We start from the raw sequence: 24,414 nt of genomic DNA, 5'->3' as shown, positions 1-24,414 counted from the left end.
TGCCTTTCTCCCTCACGATTCCTCTTTGGTCCAGAAATTCACCTTCTGATCCTAGTATGGGAATATTGCAGTGGGATTATTTTTACTTACTATTTTAACATCTAATTTTTAATTTCCTGCAATAAAATCTAAGCTCATCTGTTTTGTTTGACTGTTTAAACATCCGATTCAATATGCAGAAAGCCACAACTTTATATCCATTGCTGTTTATTAATCTATTAGCAAGGAGTCTAATCCCACCATGGTGAATAATTATTGTCTTGGTACAAGTGTAAGGGAAGATATAGTTTGTTTTGACAGCTTTGGGTGAAGATTAAGTGGAAATGAGGTTAACACCTTGTTTTTATTTTCTTTGAAATAAAGTAGAAAGGAGCAGGAAACATCAGAAGACTTTGGCAAGCTTTGAGACAGTAAGAGCAGGAGGTGGAATCTGGCCTCATATTTGGCCAAACAGGGCTTCTTCACTCAAGTCTGGGGAGCTCCACTCTCCTTTCCCCACATACAGCTTGAAACAATTGTAATGGCATCACTGCACTGTGTCCCAATTTACACATAAATTCAATGATGTCCCCAGTTTTTGAATAATAGGATTTGTCATCTTTCCTTTTGAACTGTTTGTTACTTTCATTTGTATGTTTTTCAGATCTTATACATGTATCTGAAAGCAGAAGAAATAGATAGGAAAAATTAATAATCTTTCCCTTTATGGATTAATAAAGTGTAAACCTGATGACTCATTTAGGACAACATAAGATGATGAAATCATCTAAATAGCTAATGTAGTTTAATGTGGCCAAGGATTGTTCTCAGCACTTGTTTACGGAACCTCAGGACTCCTCCACTGGGCAGTTGGTCCTTGTCACACACTAGAAAAATGACTGAAAGAGAAGTTCAGCTTTGCCTGTCCAAGGTCACAGAGCTTAGCAGGTGGGGACAATGAGTGTGGACCCTGGTAGGTGACTCCAGAGCCTTTCCTTCTTATCTCTGGTGTGTTGTGCATCCACACAAAGCAGGGTCCTTTCAAGGGGGACATGAGAACCTGCTCCATTGTGGCCATAGTTCTTCATTCTCAATTTCCCATTCAACTAGCACTGACTAAAAACCCTTCAAACTTAGTTACTTCATGAATATTAGACCTCAAATGAGTGCATAAGCATTACTCTAATGTTCTCAGGATCCAGAGGAATATTAAAAACTTACCTATGCATCTTCTGGGTTCTGACCACTTTGCATAACTACAGGGTACATATTAAGGACCTTGAAGTTCACAGTAGGCCTGGCAATGATATTTGCATCTTGACCTTGTAGGATAAGGGCTAATGGGAAGGAGGTGATGTCTTCATTGCTAATAGCTGGAGGAGGCCCACACTTTTCTGTAGAATCTGAAAAGTAGCATTTTCAATGTGGAAGAAAATTTGTAGTTTTACAGGAATCTGTTTATGTGAAGCTCCAATAGAACTATTGTTCCTAGTTTGCATTTTAAACCTTGTGTTAAAAATGCCTTAGGTAATCCACACTCTAGCAAGGACTACATACCTGTAGACTTCAAATTTTAGAAAAAGGAAATACTGGATTAAAAATACTTACTAAACAGGTTGGCAAGTGCGACCAGTCATCCTCACCACACACCATGGAACCCATGGTGTTCCCATCTGTTTTCATATCCACCCAGGCATTGATAGTCCAACTTGTCATTGGGTCTAAATGGTTTTCCAGTGATTATGGCTCTGGCATTCTCAATTACTGACATATTACAAAGTTCTAAAGCAATATAAAGTTGTATTTCTAATACCATATCACCGACCATCCAACTAAGAAGATCTCATTCCTGCAATAATAAACTTTACCATAAGTGTGTGTGGATAAGTGAAGTATCACATGACAATGCTCTGGCAGTCAGTGTAATTTTGCACCGGAAGAGTTACATAACATGAAAAATAGATTTCCTATGCATTCTTTTTCCTGTCATTCAAAACTTTTAATACAGGCTAGGAACCTTTAGTCAGGTCTATTTTTAACTGTGAGTATGTCAACGGCTGTTGCTCAAATATACTATTATAATGATACTATGCTCTCATTTTAAGGATAGCAAAGTTTTTAAATTTACGGGTAATGTATGTATTTATGTATCAGACATACTAATACTAAGAGTGTTTGTATTAGAGAAAGACTATAGTCCTTGGATATTGATCCACCTCTTTATATTAAGTACCCTCTTTTCCATAGTGATTTCTATAATAAAAAATTCATCCTAGTTGAGTATAAAAATTGGTTTTTTTAAAGTCAATCTTCCACCTGGCTGGGCGTGGCTCAGTGGTTAAGCATCGACCTAGGATCTAGGCAATTGGGGTTCGATTTCGAGTCCGGGCACATGCCCGGGTTGTGGGCTCGATCCCCAGTTGGGGGCCTGCAAGAGGCAGCCCATCAATTACTCTTTCATCATTGAGGTTTCTCTCTCCCTCCCTCTTTTCTTCTCTCTGAAATCAACAAAGATATATTTACAAAAACATAAAAAATAAAAGATAAAAGCCAATCTTCCCACCTTCTGTAACATATGATTTAGTTTTTCCTGAAAACACTCTTAAGTCTTAAGAACTATAAATATGCTTAGTCCGCAATACTTATTCAGTGAATTAATGGTAAATATTTTAATCCCAACACTAGGTGTAGAGAAAGTACAAAAAAGGGACTCTTTTATGTGCTGAGGCTGTTGTTTAGCACTGTGCCCAGTATATTCCCAATTTCCCTAAATTTGGTGATCAGTGCTTTTTAAACATATAATAGGCTGTAATTAAAGTTCCCCTGTATTACACCTGACTTAAAGGACAATTTCCATCACAATTTTTCTCTAAATTCTAAACAATACCCATAAAACCACTTATAGAATCCTGTCTACTTAAAATTTAAAGCCAGATATGCCTGCATATGAGAGTCCTCACTGATAACCTCACAGCATTAATACATAAAATCACATGTGAAGTGGTTGAGAGAGATACATATGGGACACGGGGTGAGCAGTGTATTTAGTTTCAATTTAAACAATATTTTGAAATCTCCTTCAATGAACACATACAGCTTGGTTTCAACGTAAATACTAAAGTCATGTGACTTTAATCGCTGTTTTATTTAACACTATTTAATGACTTTCATGACTTACTGTTCACTATTGCTTAATTCATTCAAGCACTATCAATTATTTGTTGTATAAAATTTAGAACTTTTCAGACACATTTAGAAGAGGAAATTGAAATGTCTTTTCTGTTTTTGTTCTTAATTCTCGCCCAAGGATACATTTTTAATTGATTTTTAGAGAGAGTGGAAGGGAGAGAAAGAGAGGAGAAGGGGGGGAGGGAAGGGAAGAGGAGGAGTGGGGGGGGAAGGGAAGGGAAAGGGGAGGGGGAGGGGAGGGGGAGGAGAGGTGGAGGGGGAGGTGAGGTGGGGGGAGGGGGGAGGTGGAGGGGAGGAGACGGTGGGAGGAGGTGAGGGGAGAGGAGGGGAGAGGAGGAGAGGAGAGGAGAGGAGAGGGGAGAGGAGGGGAGGGGAGGGGGAGGGGAGAGGAGGGGAGGGGAGGGGGAGGGGAGGGGAGGGGGAGGGGAGGGGAGAGGAGAGGGAAACAGAGGGAGAGATTGGTTGTTTACCTCCACACATCCCTGGTGATCTAACCTGCAACCCTTGTGTATGCTCTTGACTGGAAACCGAACCCTCTAAACCACTGAGCCCCGTGCTCAGAGCTAATTATACTTTTGTTTTAGGACAAAGAAGATGTAATTCATTCAGTTTGAGATTTGACACATGAAACTTTCAACAAAATAAGTCTGATCTCAGAAAACCATAAACAGGGTGGATCTCAGGTCTCTTTACACACTGATGCATCTGTGAGGAGGGGCCCACCCTTTCTCCATACAGGCCATTGTGCTGTGCTGATTTGGAAGGCTGTAGCCAGGATGGCTGATAACTCTTGTAGATTCACCCTATAAATAACTTTTTTGATTCTGCAGAGAATGTCCATGTTCCAATTGATTGAAAACACCTTGCCCTAAGAATTATAAAAGGATAATAAAAACAATAAATTAAAACAAGATAAAAAGTTTAAAATCACCTTCACAATAGGTAAATTAAAAGGCATAAGCACTGAAAAATATTACACAGGTTTAGAAAATCTAACATTGCCGGCAAATCATTTGAAAAAGGAAAAATCAATAGTAAAGATTATCTGTAGTTTTCACAATTAAAATGTGAACAAATGAGATAAATATTGTTTTAAAATATTTTAAGCTCCCGTGTTTTTAATGAGGAACCTATCATGAAAGAAAATACCTATATTGGTCTTTCCGCTCATAGAACTCTGCCTTCCACCTTATTTTTCTCACACAGGCCTAATTGTAGTAATGGTTCTGTCTCTCCACTGGAATACTTTGATGTGCACAGGATAAAGAGGTTAACTTACCACACCAGGGCACTTCTGGCCACCCTCCATCTCATGTGCAAGTAATGGGACCCCAGATATAGCTTGGAGTCACATAGTTGTCATCACAGTAATAATAGTATGGTTTTCCTATAGGTTCAGAAAGTATGGTTTATATCGCTCTTCATTATATAGGCCTCCATGGTTTACTTTTGGAAATTCGCAGGGCTCAACTAGCAATAAAAACAAAATACAATATAAATAATATTTTACATTGAAAACACCAACAGACAAGTAAATTGTTTTATTGATGAATTATATTTCTCTGAACATTATTACACTCACTGCACTAGTGATTTGAGGACAAGAAAAGTTATAAGCTTCAGATGTTGTAAATAACACTTGTTTTCTGATCATTTCACAATATATACAAATATTGAATCATTATGTTGAAAACCTGAAACTAATAGAATGCTATATGTCAATTTTATCTAAATCAATCAATAAACTCATTTTTCTTGTCATTGTTATACACTCTGAGGTCTTTTTCATGGTGATAATAGCATAAGCTTAGCATATTGCAAAATTCATTTCGGTTTAGCCTTGAATTCACACTGAGGTCATTGACCTATTATTTGTATCATTTCATTTTTCAAATTTAGCATAAGTGTGGACCCGTTTTACAATGAACTGATATATAAAGGAAAACAACATGATTGCAGAGACAGAAAGCACTTGCAATGAGGCAAAAGAAGCATGCCCAGAAATTAAATACCCTGTTGAACTGAATGACATTTTGTGACATGTGATGGTTTTAGAAAATCAACAATGTCTCCAGGAGGCTTCCCTCATACAAGTTAGCCCAGTTCCCCTCCCCTTGAGTGAGGGCTGGACTCAGAGACCCTCTTCTTGAGAGTAACTACTGGTGAGGGGACCATGTGTGACCAGTTCATAAATGGTATGGACTCATCCTCCAGATACCTCAGATCACTAGTTCTGGGAAAGTTAGCTGCCGCTCAGAACACCTATGGAGAAGCCCAGGTGAATAGATACTGAGGCCCCTGCAAGAACCCTTGGAGTGTGCCCTCTTGGAAGCACATCCTGCAGCCTAGCACAGCCCCAGCATGAAGCCTGGCCAGCATCTCAGTGTAGCAGCAGCAGGGAGTGACTCAGAGCTAGGCAGCTAAGCAGCTCCCAAATCCTGACCCTGCCAATGATGAGACCATAGAGGGTTGTTGTTCTAAGTCTGTATGCTTGAAGGAATTTGTTACACAGAAGTTAATCACTAATATAAAAGACGGTAAAGGGTGGTATTCAGACCCAATGTTGTAATTAACATATTAGAATGGTTGTGAGAGAAATATGTATTCCTACATTTACACACACATTTAACACTGAATGGCAAGAAATTAAAGCAGTTTTTCACTTACGATGATAGGATTTTTGTCCTACTTAGAACAGGATACTTTGAAAAGCTAAAAATTCCATTAATTCCTCTGTTTTACATTCACAATGAAGCCAAGGTTTCCACTTATTAGGTCCCCATTTTTTTGTGTTTAACAAAAGTGGCTTCATAATTAAGAGGCTGATCAAGATATGAATGGAACTTACAGCTATACCTTAGAGGAGGCTCCCAGCCTGTATTAGTGCATTTTGCAGTATTTCCTTGGGGGGAAGAGTAAATGCCCTTTTTACAGTTGTATGTGATTTCATCTTCAAGTCTGTATTTCTTGTGCCAGGAGTAAATTCACTGTTGGGGATTCTCGGAGGATCAGAATGATTTCTGAAAAGAAAAAGGCCATGTGGATAATGCAGAAATCACTACCCATTAAGATTATTAAGTACTTGAGAATAAAGTGGATGTCATTTTTTGACTTTACCATAGAGAGAAATGGCATTCATTCGAGCACAGCCTGGCATCCTTCCGCATGTCACTCAATTCCCTCCTCACACTGCACACCTGGAGCATATGTGCCCCTGCTCTCCTGAATTCTTTCTCCAAAGCCATCACTTGCATCATGGCATTCACACACACAATGACCTTATAATATTTCACTTCAACTAAGCCTTCCTCTCCCCTCAACTTCCTTGGCTTGTGAAGATCTGATAAGGAGTGTTCACAAATATTCTGGGTCACTTCCTTCCCGGCACCTGGTAGGGTGCTCCCTGCAGACCCAGGAAGGATTGGTCCTAAGACCCCTCCCAGACATCTTAGTCAATGGATTCTCAAATCCGTCTTATGAGTGAAATGAAGTACTTTTAACTGGCACATCTAAGAAGCTTTGCTGGGTTATCACTGTGACTGAAGGAATTTGCCCAAATTAAATAACATGCCAACCCCAACATGTAAGAAATTACGAAATTAGTAATGGACAGCGATGCATAGTCTACTCTTACCTGGTATTTGATGAGGCATCATGGGCTCAACAGAGGTTGAATTTATAACTCAAAAGTCTGAGGACTGTGTTACAGAATAAAGGACAGACAAAAAATCATGATCAAGCATTTGTAAATTTAATAATATTAGTGCTTTTTTTTCCCTTCAAAGTAATTATTTTATTCTCAATATTATAGTATTAAAACAAGCAGTATAGCAGTAGTGATTTTGTTTTAATGGAGATTTCTTACACTGATTGATTTTTTTTTTTAAATAATTTCCTTTACTATTAAAAGGTCATGTTTCTAAACAGCAAATTAATGCTAACCTGATGCAGGCAGAAATTAATGTGATTATATAAATCTTACTGTTCAAATCCCACCATTAAAATTAAGTTTCTCAATTCCATGATCCTGTGGAACAAAATCCTCTTTTCCTCTTACTCAAGATGCATATCAACTCTTTCCTAAAGCCTGTTAAAATGAGTTAATGAGCAACTGAAGAGGAGAGAAGAAATTTCAAACTTGCAAAAGCCTCCTGCCACCAGCTCCCTGACTCAGGCAGAACAGTGCTCCTTCTGCACCCCCTCAGTTCCTGCCACAGATTTGGAGGGAACATTCTGACGTGGAACAAGTTCTCCAGCCTCATTTCGCCGAAATTCTCCAGGGGGCCCAAAGTGGGCCTGCCTGTGGGCAGAGCGAGGTCGTCTCCCCGCGTCGCCGTCACCGTAATCGTAGCCTGAGGGCCATGGGCATAGGTCACCCTCAGCGAGTCCAAGTCCCGGCAGGAAAGGTCCCCTTTCTCAGGGACGCCGCGGGTAACGCAGCCGCTCCTGGGATAGGCCAGTTTCCAGGGCGGAGAACAACAGGTCCCTGTGATCTTAGGACACTAAAGTGGTTCCTCACAACAGCCGCCACCGCCACAGCAAGGACAGAAGCACCACGAGACAGCCACGGGCACACGGGCCTGCAGCCGTGCAGGGGCCACGGAACCGCGGGGGACGCGAGTGACCAGAGCAGCACCACGGGGGAGGGGCTCCCTCAGGCTCCATCCCAATACTAGTGCTTTCTAAAATATTTACATTTTCAACAGTTGTCCATAGTCTCAGAATACAAATTAAAATGTATTGAACTTACACTGGAAATTAAGAATATATTTCTTTTTATCCTTTTTTAAAAATGTATCTTTACTGTTGAAAATATTAGATGTTTTCCTATATATATATATATATATATATATATATATATACACACACACAAGTACATATACATATGTGTAAATATATATATATACATATATGTGTATATATAACACCATGTATTTCTTTTTTTATAGTAATATGTTTGTAACATATAAATAATTTTGTTACAATATTACATTGATAATAATATTAATGGCCTTAATTACTTTATAAAGTTAAATTATAGTAAAGGAAACATTTAAAAAATGTATGATGTGATGAGATATGACATAATTATCTATAAAATCATTGCCATATGTAAGATGATGAAAATATCCATTGCTCTGAAAGTTTTGCATATTAGAAATGTGTCGCCCACACATTTTGGAGTTATAATTTAGCTTCTCTGTGACATGTAGTCTAGTCAAGTTTTCATGAGCATCTTCACATGACTCCCTGATGACTGTGGAGTAGCTCTCACACTGTGGAACTCAGAAGACAGAAAACAATGTACTTTAACTTCCCCTTATGTGACTATGGGATGATTATTCCATAAAGGTATTCTTTATTGTTATCTTACAGCAAAGGTAGTTTCCACCAGGCAATTCATTGAAAAAACAAAGACAGCCTTGGCCCATGTGGCTAAAGTGTTATAGCATCAGGCAGCACACCAAAGGGTCACCTGTTCATTTCTGAGTTAAGGACACAAGTGTGGGTTGCAGGTTGGATGCTGGCCCTGATGGGAGTTTATGGGGGAAGTAACCAATCTGTGTGTCTCTCACAGTGATGTCCCTCTCTGTCTCTTTCTTTCTGGCTCTCTCTCTTCCCCCCAAATCCCTACCTGCCTCCCACTTTCTCTAAAAATCAATGGAAAAAATATGCTTTGGTGAGGATTAACAACAACAGCAAAGAGAAATGAAAAGGGCAAAGTCATATTTATGAAGGAAGCTAAATATTCACACCAGTTTCAGCTTACCTTGTTTGTGAGACCTGGAAAACCACAGGGTGAGAATGACAGTGACAAGTAACAGCATGTTAGGTCTCCCAACAGTATATTAACACAGATGTTGCAGTGGTGCTGTTTGGGGTTTTAAATCTGCTTCATGAGCAGTTATCAACTGTGACTGAATTAAGTAAAATACCAAGAAGCTAGTACCCTGAAGTCACTTAGTAAATATCAAAGTGCAAAAAGTATTACAAAAGCCCACAAATTACATTAATAATCCACTACCCTTATGATTGTTAAAAATGTATACCATAAGCCCTAGATTAGCTTCTAAAAAATAGGTACATAGTAACCAGCAAATGGTATAAAATGAAATGCTAAAAGGATGAAGCTGATATAAAAGAAGGCAGGAGATTCTGAAGAACACTAACAAATGATGGGGCAAATGAGAAGCAATTGGCAAATGGCATAAATAAATCCATTAATACTAATTGTTGATACTAAATCTAAATTAAAAACCAATAAAAAAGATGAAGCAGAATTGAATAAAAAAGGAAGACCCAGTTATTAGCTATTTGCAGAAAGACCAATCTAAATATAAAAATGTGACTAATTGAAAGCAAAACATTGAAAAATGTAAACCTTGTATGAATAAGTCAAGTGAAGGGTGAGTGGTGAAAGTCATATAAGATATAATAAAATTCAAAAGAGAAACACTAGACAATAATGAAGACTGTTTCTTAATAATAAAATATTCAATGAGGGGATATTGAATTCACTAAGCATTTTCTTTATATTAAAAAAAAATTAGGAAATGAACACTATACTTGGAGATTAAAGATGTTGGCAGACTGAGTGGAATCAACATTGACACTCTCCAGGGACCAAACTGGAATTACAACTAAAATACATAAAAACTATCCTGAATAATCAACTGCAATTGAAGATGAGAAGGAGAGTACCCTCATAACCAAGGATGAAAAATGGAGACCACATAGAGACTGGTAGGAAGTGCAGGGGGGCGAGAGGGCTGGCTGGGCTCCCACAGGCAACAGCTGATGGTCTGGATGGATACCTTAGCTGTGGGAGTTTCCCACTGAGGAGTATGGGGCCGAAACACCAGGGTGGGCTTCCCAGCCAAGAGCAGTAGAACTGAGAAAGGTGCCATATATCATCTGACTGTGAAAAGCAGCCTTGTTTCATTTGGCCAGGGAGAGAAGGCTGGAAATGCAGGCACCATCTTAAAGAGCAAAGAGCTAAGTTTCCTGTGCAACCACTCACCTTGGGCTCCAACAGAGGGAGGGCAAAGTGAACTGGAACTGTGTGAGGAGAATCTAGGGTTTTGGGCTCTGGAGATAGAGCTCAGAGGGCACCCTTCTGGATTCCAGTGCACAGTCATTTCCCCATACTGCAGAAGACATCTTTCTCAGACAGACATTTTGCTGCTTTTGCCTTGGAGGAGAAGCAATTGTCCCACCCAACTGGAAAACCTCTGGCCCTACCCTAAGGAGTTTCTACAGCCTGAGGCTCATTAAAAGAATCAGATTAATCAGCCTGCAGGAAGAGGCAGACCTCAGAGTGCCTTGAGTCTTAACCTGATCTGCTTCTGGACTTGGGCCTTGAAAAAGTAGATATTGGTGTGCATCTTGTGTGTGTCCAAATGCACCCAGGCCCAGCAGAGGAGACCTCAAACCGAGGGTTGTTGATAGTTCCAAACAGGTTACTCAGGGCCAGTCACAAACTGGGTCTGATATTGGCCTGCACCAGAGACCCTCCAAAAAAACTGAGAGTCCTAGGAGATCTACCTAATACATAGAAATACACCCAAATAGCCAGCTAAGATGGGGGGGGGGGGGGGTAAACATGCTCCAAGTGAAAGAACAAGAGAAGTCTCCAGAAAAAGAGCTAAAGGAAAATGGAGATAAGCAAGCTATCACATATAGAGTTCAGAATATTGATTGTAAGGATGCTCAATAGCATGCAAGATGATAGGGAAACTACAAAGGAAATTAAGAATGACATAGCAGAATTAAAGGATATATTGAAAGGAATAAACACACCAGATTAGAGGAAGAAGCTGAGGATCGGATCAGTGAATTAGAAGATGAGGGTAGAAAAAAAATCACTCAATCAGGGATACAGAAAGAAAAAGCAATTAAAAAACAGGAAGATAGTTGAAGGGAGGTGTGGGACAACATGAAACAACAATATTTGCATCATAGGAGTGCCAGAAGAGGTGGAAAATAAGAAAGCGTTAGAGAACTTTTTCAAGAAATAATGGCAGAAAACTTCCCTAACCTGGTGAAGGAAAAAGTCATACAAGTTCAGGAGGCACAGAGAGTCCCCAAGCAAGAAGATCCAAAGAGGCCCTCATCCAGACACATCATAATTAAAATGCCAAGAATTCAAGACAAAGAGAGAAACTTAAAGGCAGCTAGAGAAAAGCAATCTGTTACCAACAAAGGAGCTCCCATAAGGCTGTCAGCTGACTTCTCATTAGAAACTAGAGGCCAGAAGAGAATGGCGTGAAGTATTCAAGGCAATGCAAAACAAGCATCTGAAACCAAGACTACTCTATCCAGCAAGGCCAGCATTCAAAACAGATGGTGAAACAAAGAGCTTCCTAGGCCCCAAAAAAAGATAAAGGAATTTGTCACCACCAAAGCAGCATAGCAAGAAATGTTAAGGAACTGCTGTACTTAGAAGTAGAAAAAGAGAGAGAAAAACAGGCATGAAGAATTAAAATGACATCAGATAAGTATCTATCAATAATAACCTTAAATGTGAAACAAGTCTCTACAAATTCTTGAAGATTGGAATCATATCAAGCATCTCAGATTCCAATGGTATCTACACTACAGTAGATAACACTACAGTAAAAACACTCAAAAACATTCAAACACATGGAGGCTAAAGAGCATGCTATTAAACAATGAATGGGACTCCAAAAAGACCAAGAAAGAAATCAAAATCTTCCTGAAAACAAATGAAGATGAACACACAACAACCCCAAATCTATGGGACACAGTGAAAGCAGTCCTAAGAGGGAAGTTCATAGCACCACAGGCCTATGTCAAAAAGCAAGAAAAATTTTTAGTAAACTATCTAACCCTACAACTTAAAGAATTAGAAAGCTCCTCTGTGAAGCCTCCCGGACCAGGGCTTTTGTTTACTGGGTTTTTTTTATTATTGTTTCTATTTCATCAGTTATTATTATCCTATTCAGCTCTGATTCTTCCTGACTGAGTTTTACATGATCTCACTCATATGTGGAATCTAAGAAACAAAATAGACTGAGGCACAAAATAGACCCAGAGACATAGAAGCATGGAGCAGACTGCTGAACCTCAGTGGGAAGGCAGGGGTGGGGGAGTGGTTGGGGGGAAATTAATTAAAGAGCTTATAGACACATATGCATCACTCATGGACACAGACAATAGTGTGGTGAAGGCCTGGAGGGGGAGAGGATTCAGGGTGGAGGGGATCAATGGGGAAAAAATGGGGGGCGGGTATCTGTAATACTTTCAACAATAAAGATCACTTTAAAAAAGGTAAAAAGCAGCTTAAAACGTGGGACAAAATTGGAAGAAAACCCCCGCCCTCAGTTGGAAGGCATCGGCAGCAGGGCCTGAGCACTCAGGACCTCTGACTGCAGGGGACCTAGTGAGAGAGGCAGGCACAGTGCAGTGCTTTTTCTCAGAAGTCTGTTGGTGTTGATGCAGTTGGGTGACTGCGGCACAGACCAGAGGAGGTCCGAGGACGCGGCTGCCATCTGCTTAGTTCTCTATTTTCCTTTTTTAAAACATGATTTGCTTGATTTTAGGGAGACATTTGATGAGATAGAAACATCAGTGAGCGAGACATAGCATCGGTGGGCTGCCTCCTGCACGCCCCCCGTTGGGGATCCAGCCCCCAGCCGGGCACGAGCCCCTGGGGGGTGTGGCCGGCAGGACAGGGCGCAGCCGGCGCAGCCACCCCAGCGGCGCCAGGAGCCGAGTTTCTGAGTTTCAGTCTATACTCGCTTAAGGAATCGGTGGGAATTCGGGCTCCAAACACTGTGCTCCAATGTCGACTGCCCGCAGCACCTGCATTTCCACACCGTGCCTGACAATGGGAGCAGCAAGTGTGGGGGCCTCTGCTCTCGGGTGGCAACAGTGTGTCTAAGCCCCCGGGCAGCGCCTGGTCCGTCCCGGGGGGTCTGTCCGGGTCCCGACCGCGTGGCCCCCGCAACGCCCGAGGCTGCTTCTAGGCTGGGCAGCTTCCCCCAAGACAAAGGCGCGCCCCAGCCCCAGCCCCAGCCCCAGCCCCAGCCCCAGCCCCAGCCCCAGCGGCCCTGGCAGCTGCAGTCTTCTGTGGTTTCCCCCTCAGCCCAGGGTCTGGGTGGGATGCTGGCTGGCCCCCCACCGCGAGGGCCTTGAGCCGGGGTTCCCATGACCCCAGGGGCCTGGACCTTCTTCCTCAGCTCTTTGCAACCTGCAGGGAGAGGGGTAGCTCTCCTTTACTTTGTGATCATGAATCCGAGGAACCTTGGCCTTTGATTAACTGTGTTTCTCTGCCATATCGATTGACTGTGGTTGTTGCAGAGGAGAAAACATGCAAACCACAGACTGTCAGGGACTCGAGAATGGAGGGAAGCTCTTGCTGCTCTGAGAACCCCTGAAGCAGCTGTGCCTGGAGCAGGCTCCCTCATCTGTTCTCTTAGGGAAGCCTGTATTTTTCCTTATGCTTGAGCCACAGGGTTGTGGATGGCTATCCATTGCCTGATATCAAAGGTCCTTTTATCATTTAAAAAAAGCTGGCTGTTGTTTTCTTATTGATAAAATAACTGAGTAAATTAACCCCCTGTTTTCAATCCCCTAATTAAAAAATAAACTAATGATGAGAAAAGTTAAAAAAACAAAGAAAACTATCCTTTATCAATATTTAAAAAATATAAAAGAATAAATTTGAGAAAATGCTTGTTAGATTTCTACCCTGAGAATTGCAAAACATTATTGAGAAAAAACTTAAAGACAAATAAATGATAAAGCGCATGATGTTTGTGGATCAGGAGCCTTACTATCATTAAGATGTCAATTCCCCCTAATTAATTTATGCTTTGAATATGACCCTAGTAAAATTCTCTTATTCCACCACAAATCATTGTCAACATGAATCAAAAATTGATGTGGGAATGGCCAGAACAATGTTGAAAAAGAACAAATGGAAGATTTTTAATCCTCAATATCTATATTTATAATAAATATTCTGTATCATGGTTTGGAAGTGTCATAATGATAAACTCATTCACCTGTGGGAAGATGGGAGTTCAGAGAAAACACACCCACATGCAGGTCACTTGTTTCCTGCACCAATGTAATTGAGTTGGGGAAATAAAATTTTTCCTAGGAAATGGTCAGGTAACAATTGGACTTATACAGTACAGTCAAAAACATGAAACCTTGGCCTGGCTCTCATACAAAATAAATAAGTCAAAGTAGGATCATAGTCCTAAAAAATAGTCTTTTATCTTCAGTCATTTGTGCTAGAGCAATACTTTTTAATGAAGTACATATTGGATTTCAGTAATCATCTAAATTTCTAATGCATCCAAAAGATCATTCCCCCTCCCCCCCAAAAAAGCCTGGGGTATGGAAGAGACATGTGAAATGTATATATTGGATCAACGACTCATACATATTACATATAAAGCCAATTCATAAAGCAATAGAAAAAATAAGCAACCAAACTTAAAAATTACAAAAATCACCTAAGAAAACGATACATGATCTCTTCAGTATCAATACACATTTTAGTCAAACAGAAACACATTGAATATAACTACACATTAAAATTCTTACATTTCCATAGTTTTGTAGTTATCCGGATTACCTGGGTCTTTCATGCTTTACTGCAGGAAGACTGAAATGGTTCTATCACTCTCAGAAATTCTTTGGCAAGTGATTTCACATGCAGGTGAGGTCAGTTTTTAAAAGAAATAAGTGTATATTTCCATCAAAGCTTATAAACTAGGTCTCTCATTAGCAGATGTTTTATAATAGCTAATGGTCGGCATCGGGAGAATGGACGACTATTTTTTGTTTTGTCTGGTCCATGGGTACAGCCTGGCAATAAAATGGATGACCTACTACAGTTACACACAACAGCTTGGATGGAAATCACAGACATTTTCTTGAGAGAAAATGCCTTTTGCAAAGATGTTAATAGGGTATATTTCCACTCATCTGAAATTGAAATATAATGAATGAGGGATAGAGGCAGACATTAAAGTCATTTCTGGTCATTGATGTTTCATAAAGAGAACAGAGCATTTGGTTTGTCACACTTTAATGAGCTGCTTTTGAGAAGTGATCCATTGGTCTCTTAGATTAAAATGACATTTTCCACATAGTATTTAACAGAAAATCTGATTAATAAATAAAAATGAGTTCAACCATTCTTGAAAATTAAGTTGAGAAGAATTAGATTAATAATAAAACATTCTAAGTAAATGTACATATTTTAATTTTAAGACTGCCATATAACTATCATTTTATGCACAAGTGGGATATTCCATTTCCCCATCCACGCATTGTACTCGAAATGCAGACAGTGGTGACACATTACGATATCCAGGTCGACAGGCAAATTCAACATAATCTCCTGATGTAGAATATAATTGTTTCTCACCTGACCATTTAAAACGTATGTTATGTTTTTTCAAGATTTCTTCTGTTACTACGCATGCATCTGAAGGTGTAAAAAAAAAGAATATGAAATGTTAAGCAATATACAGCTATTTTCCATAAAAATTTTAGACTTTCATGTAGAATCTTCTACACAGATCCATGAATTTATTCTCAATCACTTTCCAAATCAACTCATTGAATGGTAGGAGGGAGGTCTGGAAGAGATTCATCAAAGCACTTACATGCATATATGCATAGCCCATGGACACAGACAACAGACAGGGGAAGACCTGTGTTGGGACCCAGGTGAAGAGGGACAAAGGGAAAAATGGGGATATCTGTAATACTCTCAACAATAAAATAAATTGAAAAAACAAAAACAAAAACCCAAACAACAACAACAAAAAGACATCAAGCAGATGTAAGCCATTTAAAATTATTAATGATGTAAAAATTCGGTACTATATGTAATATGTGATCATCCAATGTTATAACTGAAGTTCATAATGCCAATAATATGAAGAGCTTACATTAAAGAATCTTTTGTTCAGGTTCTTGCTTGATTAAGAGATTTTCAAACTTTATTTCTTCACATATTAATAAGTGGGATTCAAGAATTCAGTAGAATCATTTATTATTTGATCAAAATTTGATCATAAACAGCAAAATACACAGATTTTCTCAGAATCCAGGAGAATATGAAAGGACCTATGTAAGCATTTTGGTGGTTCTGACCAAGTGCCATCAGAACATGTTATTTTCTTGTTTCTCTGAAGTACATAGTAGGACTGGCATTGATTCTCCACTGAAGACCCCAGGGCATAGACTACTAATGGAAGAATGGTGATGTCTCCACTGTCAATATGAGGAGGGGGCCCACATTTTCTTTCAGCATCTAGAAATATTATTTGATATATTGAGACAAAACCATCAGAGAGAACACAGAGGAATGTGCAAATCCAGCACAATATGTAATGTAAAGACTTGTGTGTGCCCAGCTGGGCGAGGCTCAGGAGTTGAGCATCCACCTAGGATCCAGGAGTTCAAGGTTCAATTTCTGCTCAGGGCACATGACCGGGTTGGGGGCTCCATCCCCAGTGTGGCATGTGCAGGAGGCAGCTGATCAGTGACTTCCTCATCATTGATGTTTCTATCTCTCTCCTTCTCCCTTTCTCTCTCTGAAATCAATAAATATATATTTTTAAAAAATTGTGTGCTTCTGAGGAAAGAAAGGATTCACTGGAGAAATTCTAATCATGTAAAGTGGGAATCACAAGGTTTTGCAGCCCTTGCATTGATGGCAGAGTGAAAGTCCCATAAGCCAGAAAGAACTACATTTGTTTTTCCACATTTTGGTGTAAAACTATTTTTTATAAGGACTAATTCTTGGCAGACACATAGTTCATGGTCACAGAAGGTTCCGTGTACTCTCATACAGCCTATTGCAATGGTTCTTGGGACTCTAGGTATTTAATTTTTATTTCCATTAAAAACAAACAAGCAAACAAACTGTGCCCTGGCCAGTGTGCTCAGTTGGTTGGAGCAAGATCCCATTCACCAAAAGGTTGAGGGTTTGAATTCAGGTCAGGGCCCATACCCAGGTTTCTGGTTCCATCCCTGATTGGGTTGTGTGCAGGAGGCAACCAATTGATTTTTCTCTCTCACATTGATGTTTCTCCCTCTCTCTTTCTCTCTTCCTTCCTCTCTATAAAAAACAAAAAGAATGAAAAAATTATTTAAAAATTTAAAAGTAAATCAAACTCCTTGCAAAAATTTAAGAAACAAATTTGTAGAAATTACAAACCGCAAAATAACTTCCTGTTTCAGAACGATGGACTAAGAAGACTGCTTCCTACTCCCTCTCCTAAATAGAAATACAACTTCTGGATAAATTACAGAAACAAATTTAAGAAGACTATGAGCGACATAGAGGAGAAGTCCAATCAGCTGGGGATGTAGGAACTGAATGAGCAACATGGCTGTGAATTGCTTGGGTTTCTTTTTCTCCCAGATGATGAGAGAAACTTTGAACTGCAGAGCCATGAGATTCACACTCAAAAGATGCCCCAAGAAGAGTGGGCTCTCTCTCTAGTCAAGGCCCAGGAAAGGAACAGCCTAAAATCACAGAAAGATTGTTCCCCACAACAATCCCGAAACACGTCTAGGAAAACAAGGAAAAAAACTGCCTGAGACTGCCTACCATGTTATATTGACATACAAAAAGTGCACAATAAATATAACTTATCGCCAGTACAATAAATGTTGATGTGATGAATAAACAAGAACCAAATTTCCTGCTAGAGTGGGAAGAGGCAGAAGACTAGATGTTGTTCTACCAAAGGTACTGACTGTGCTTTAGGAATCCAAGTTTTAGGATTCCCAAGTCCAGTACTCAAATTCACCTCTTGCTTTGTTTTCATATAAAAGTATAAGAAGCTCAAGTCTGCTTTACCTAGAATATATTCCTATTTTTCATGTGGTTTCTATTTTTCGTTTTTTTAAAATGTATTTTTATTGATTTTTTTTTTTAGAGAGTGTGGAAGGTAAAGTGATATAGAGAGAGAAACATTGATGGGCTGCCTCCTCCATGAGCCTTATTGGGAATTGAGGACAATACCTGGACATGTGCCTTGACCTAGAATCCAACCAGTTGCCCTTTGGTTCTTGGTTTGGTGCTTACCGCTGAGCCACACTGCCCTGGCTCATATGCTTTCTTAATGAAGAGTTTTCCATATTACAAAGTATACCCTGGAAAACTAAATTTTAGAGGTACAGAGTTCTGACTCCTTGGATATTATCTTTTGTGCTAGTCTTTAAATGGTACACACTTAACTTTTACCAAGAAAAGGTAAATGCCAAGAAAATTTGTTTGCTGGTCATACGATTTTGCAAATGCGATATTTTAACTATCACTCTATGTAAAATTTAATTTTATTCTCATGGCATGTCAAACAATTTTGCATAATTTCATTATAAGCATGAAGTTTGTGTTGTTTAAACATATAAGTGTCTTGCAAAGATTTCACTGTGCTCCTCCTGATGAGTGTTTTCTAATTTTGCTTACATTTATTTTATGTGAGTAGGCAAAATAATTCTTTAGTGGTTATTCAGAAGTTGGCATAACTACTTAGACAGAATTGGAACTCTAAAATTACAAAGGTACAATAGCAACAACAGCGATACTGCATATAGTTACTACAGCTATTACTTTATAAAATACAGCCCGACCCATGTGGCTCAGTGGATTCAACTTCAGCATGTGCACCGAGAGGTCATGGTTTGATACCTGGTCAGGGCATACACCTGGGCTGTGGGCTCGATCCCCAGCGGGGAGCATGTAGGAGGCAGCAAGTAGATGTTGACATCCGTGTTGATGCATTGATGTTTCTAGCTCTCTCTCCCTCTTCCTTCCTCTGTCTCAAAATCAATAATAAATTTTAAAAACCTGTTGAAAATAAAGAAGAATACGGATCCCAGAGGATAGAGTTGTACTTACACTCACTACTGCATATAGGTGGGGAGGACCAGCCACTTTCTGTGCATGTGATACGACCCTTATTGATGGGGAAGCTGTAGCCCTTATTACAGGAAATCTGTATAGTGTCACCTTCATGATGAGTTCGTTCCAAAGATGTGTAAGCACCATTTTCCAGCCCAATGAGGAAACACTGTCCTGAAAACCCAAAAGATGACAAATGTAAATCTTGCATCAGGAGAGGGTCTCCATTTTGCAAATTTTCAAACAGAAATCAAGTGCAAACTTTACTTTCTTAAAATTTAATTCATGCATGTTAACACATTAATATGTAATGTCATCAGTCATTACTTATATATAAAAAAACAATTTCACATTTGTAAAGTTCCTTTGGAAATCAGCAAAGAGACTGTATTTTTTATTATTTGATTAACTAAATTGCTTTCTAGACTTTCATCTCCATTGTTTACCTCTTTTCTTTTTCTCTATTCTAATTATTTCTTCATTAACAAATAATGCTTTCATTAAGAAAGACAGATAAAACTCACAAAGATGCAACGAATAAAAGCCACAAAAATAAGGAAACTAGTAAAAAATGCTTCTTGCATATCCAAAGGAATGGCATATTTTGAACAGATACTACATGTAAAAATGAACTCTCCTGAGAAAAATCTGTGTTCCTACAATTACCAAGGGAGATTGTTTAAAATAAATAGTAGCGGTTAAAGTTATTGACCATTAGGATTTGAAATGAAAAAAATTAGATATTCCACAAATTTGTATCTTATGTTTTGCTGATTTAATTTCTGAAGGATGACATATCTTACTGTTGCTGGCTCCACCAGCCACTGAGGCTGTAATTGTCTAGATTCTGTGATCCCTCCAGAACACCCCTCCCCCTCCCCCACTCACTGAATATGCTGACTAATTCATCTGGGCAACGATGGGGGTGTTTACTCACTGAGACACTTTGGTGTTGGTTCCCATCCTTTATTTGTACAGGTTATTTGAGTCCAGAGTGTTTTTGAAGGAGACACAAAGCTGTGATTACAGGTGTAGAAGAGATATTTTCCCACAGCAACTGGAACCTGTTGTTTATATCTGATTTCCTCATATAACTTTCCATGTTTTACATCTGGGTATTCACAAACATTTCCTGAAGAAAAAAATAGTATCCCCCATGAATGAATACTCCTTCTTTATTTGAATAATCTGTGGATGAATTTATTATTCCATATATCTTACTTTTCCCACTTGTATTAGTGATTGGAGATTTGGGATAACCTCTAATTAAGAGTTCAAAGGGATTTGAGGAGCTTGTGATGTTTAAGCTTTAAGTTCTTTAGAAGTATTTCCAAGATTAAAATCACTTGGAAAAACACAAATGCTGAGGAAGAGAATGAAAGTGGCTGACTCCAGTACACCTCCCAGATCTGAGACATTTTCTATGTGAGGATGGTAGGACTGCCTCTAGTTCTCCATTCAGTTCCTGTGCTGCCGCTTCTGGTGCCTCCCGCACACAGGCCCTCAGAAATCTTTTTTTTTTTTTTAAATATATCTTTATTGATTTCAGAGAGAGGAAAGGAGAGGGAGAGAGAGAGATAGAAACATCAATGATGAGAGAGTCATTGATCGAGACCGCAACCCGGCCATGTGCCCTGACCGGGAATCAAACCCGATCGCCTGGATCCAAGGTGGACGCTCAACCGCTGAGCCATGCCCGGCCGGGCAGGCCCTCAGAAATCTTGGCCTGGCCCAAGCAACAGGCTCCATAGGATGTATGTGAGAACACACACACATATATATATGAATACGTGTCTATGTGACTCCGTAGGGCTTTGTCAGTGAACCAATGAAGAGAATTGGAATATAAAATATTCACAAAGTGGAAAACATCAGCAACACCAGAGCAATCAAGATAAAGTTACTAAATTCTGATGAATGTCTCCTAAATATGTCCATAGGTATGTAAATATACTTGAGTGGAAAATAGAAAAATGGTTTTTGATGATTACAGTCAACTTTTAAAAATTTGTATGTAGGGCTGCCATAACAAAACTGTGTAGAATCTTGTCTCAGACAACAGAATTTTTTTTTTTAAGTCCAAAATCAAGGCATTAGCAGGGTTAGTGTCTCTGTGCCTCTCTAGACGGTTTGTAAATGGGTGTCAGACCCCTATGTCTTCACATGTTCTTTCTTCTATGTGTTTGTGTCTTAATTTCCTCTTCCTGTACACACACCAGTTTTATGAGCTTAGGGCTCCCCATAATGATGCATTTTAACTTTATCACATCTTTAAAGAACCTATCCCCATGCACAGTTACATACTGAGGTCCTGGGAGCTTAGAATTCAACAAATGAATTTTGGAGAAAGACAATTCAACGCATGCCAACTAAATACACAAAGGTGTTTCTGTCCACACAAAATGTTTGTCCAATAAGTGGGTTTCTTTCTCCTTGACAAACTTTGGTACAGGCATTGAGCTCAAAGTTTACTTTTTTTTTTTTTAAAGGTGGTTTTAAATTGATTTTTAGTGAGAGACAAGAAGGGAGAGGGCGAGAGAGAAACATTAATGTGAGAGTGAAACATTGATTGGCTGTCTCCTGAACTCCCCATACCTGGGATCGAGCCCACCACCCAGGCATGTGCCCTGACTGGGAATCCAACCAGCACCCTTTCAGGGCATGGAATAGTGTCCAACCACCAAGCTAGGCTCAAAGGCTACTTTCTGAAAGAGTTCACTACTGAACAGCGTTAATCTGGAGAGGAAGCTTCGTTGTGTTGTTATTGTGGTGGCCAGTGAAGATTATTGCCCAAATATAATGGATATGAGAGACAAACCCAGCATGCAGCAAGTGCTCTAAATGAAATCCTCTTGTAGAGTAAGGAGAAAGCATAGAGATTCACAGTGTATTGATAAATGGTGGGATGAAGTATCCTAAGGTACACTAGAGGTTTCATTTACAGTTACTCAAGAATGAGAGTATCCGATTTTAAAGGAAAATAAGGGACTTTTAAAAGATACAATAATAAAGAATTCAGAAGGATCGTAAAGAAGGAGAAAAATGTAATTGTATTAAAATCTTAGATTCAATTATGCAGTAAATGTTATTAGAATTAATATACAAAATACATTGTTTTTAACAAAAGATGAGTTAAAGAAACAGCCAATTATATTTGTTATAAGAAACAATTGTTTAATAGTATGATTGCACTGAGATAATATACAGAATAGGTTCCTATAAATGTGAATACAAATCAATGAACCATAGAGATAATGCTATGAAGTGAAATAATTTATTTACTCAACACTAAACAGTGAACTCAGAAATCTAATAAAAATTTATTGTCAGTCCACTGGAAATTAAGAATACATTTTACTTTTTGTTGAAATAGATATTTCTTTTACCTGCTGCCAATTGATTGAAATATTAAATTGATTATAATATTAATTCCTTTTCCAGGTTTATTAAGTTATAAGTAAATATAGTACACTGAGTTTATTTAAAATGACCGATTTCATGAGTTTTAGGAATCTATAAAACATAGGAATCTATAAAACAATCAGCATATGTAAGATCATGAGAATACCTATTTTTCCCATAGGCTTCCTAAATTTGTGTGAACACATTCAAATATTTCCATATTGGTATTGAGGGTCCCTTTGTTGTGAAACTCAGCAAATACAATGAAACATAACTTATCTTATTTTCCCTTTAAATGAATGTAATGTAATCTTCCTCAAAATGTTATTCTCTATATGATCTCATAATAGAGACTATTCTTACTAGTCGATTCACTAGAAAATATAGACACACGAAAGTAGAGAGGACAAGAGTTACAAGTAAGAGGGAAGCTGAGTGTTCAGCTGTGTTTTCAACTTACCTCCTCCATGAGCCCAGGAAACCCACAGGGTGAGAATGACATTGACTAATAACAGCATATTAGTTCTCCCAATGGTATATTAACACAGATTTCCCAGTGGTGCTGTTTGGGGTTTTAAGTCTGCTTCATGAGCAGTTATCAAGTGTGACTCTGAATTTAAGTGCACTACCAGGAAGCTATTTTATTGAGATCACTTAGTAAATATCAACGTTCAAAGATGTTTGCAATATCTATAAATAGTCATGAAATGATTTCACAATAATTTCTTGATTTTATTCCCTAATATGTACTCGTGCCACTTTCCTTAGATACGTAATAGGCTGGCTCCAAAAGTGATATAAAACAATAAATTTTAAATAAACACTTCCTGAGGATGACTGGGGCTCTTCCTCAACCAAGAGGTTCACATGGGAATAACTCTGAGTTTATGCCACTGTGACTTTCTCTTGTCCTCTCTTTGCCTCACCTGACTTCAGTCCTTAGGGGGGTCTATGAATGTCATCCAGTGTATTCACACACTGTACTTTCCTGCCCTTAAAAAAGCACTGAATATTTTTTGTAAACTCACAATAGACCACACCACAGAGTCCAAGAGTTTCAGCACATTCTTGGCATCCAAATATTCTTAATTAATATGCTTTGAGGCAGCTTTTATTTTATGGTAAAATATATTCAGACTCATGCAATGGAGAAAATGGGAGTGTAAAGTCTAAACCAAACTAGAGTTAGTTTGGCTAAAACACTTCTGCTCAAGTATAAATTGGAGACTAGTTATCAGGGTATCAATTGGACTTGAACTTAAACTTGTTTTTATATGCTTTGAAAATAACTCAAGAGAAAATAAAAATTCAGTTGCTATATTTACTTAGCATCAAGAAAATTGTTTTTTGACCAGATATTATAAGATTTGCAACTTTAAAATCATTGATTATTATTGTCAAATAGAAAATCAATGCTTAGACTGTAGAACAGTTCACACCACACAAATGGAAACAGAGAACAGAAACTGCCCTTTTCCCTCACAATTCCTCTTCAGTCCAGAAATTCACCCTCTGACCCCAGTAAGGGAATATTGCAATGGGATTATTTTCACTTACCATTTTAACATCTTGTTTTTAGTTGTGCTATTTCCCCAATAAATTTAAGCTCAACTGTTTTGTTTGAGTGTTTAAAATCCAATTCAATATACAGAAAGCCACACCTTCACCTCCATTGCTGTTTTTTAATCTACTAGCAAGGAGTCTAATCCCACCATGGTGAATAATTATTGTCTTGGTACAAGTGTAAGTGATGATGTAGTTTGTTTTAACAGCTTTGGGTGAAGATTAAGTAGAAAATTAGGTTAACATATATTTTTTAAAATTTTCTTTGAAATAAAGTAGAAAGGAGTAGGAAATGTCAGAAGACTTTGGCAAGCTTTGAGGCAGTAAGAGCAGGAGGTGGAATTTGGCCTCATATTTGGGGAAACAGGACTTCT

At 38.8% G+C, this 24,414-nt stretch overlaps 1 pseudogene; it reads right to left on the bottom strand.

The window, feature by feature from the left end:
- Positions 1-461: 461 nt before the first annotated feature.
- LOC107527270 (complement factor H-related protein 3-like) lies at positions 462-22,995 on the bottom strand (annotated as a pseudogene).
- Between the last annotated feature and the right edge of the window lie 1,419 nt (positions 22,996-24,414).

This window comes from Miniopterus natalensis, chromosome 10, assembly GCF_054644295.1.
Source record: "Miniopterus natalensis isolate mMinNat1 chromosome 10, mMinNat1.hap1, whole genome shotgun sequence".
Classification (NCBI taxonomy): domain Eukaryota; kingdom Metazoa; phylum Chordata; class Mammalia; order Chiroptera; family Miniopteridae; genus Miniopterus; species Miniopterus natalensis.
The sequence above is the reverse complement of the archived record's forward strand: the minus strand, read 5'-3'. Positions and strand labels throughout refer to the sequence as shown.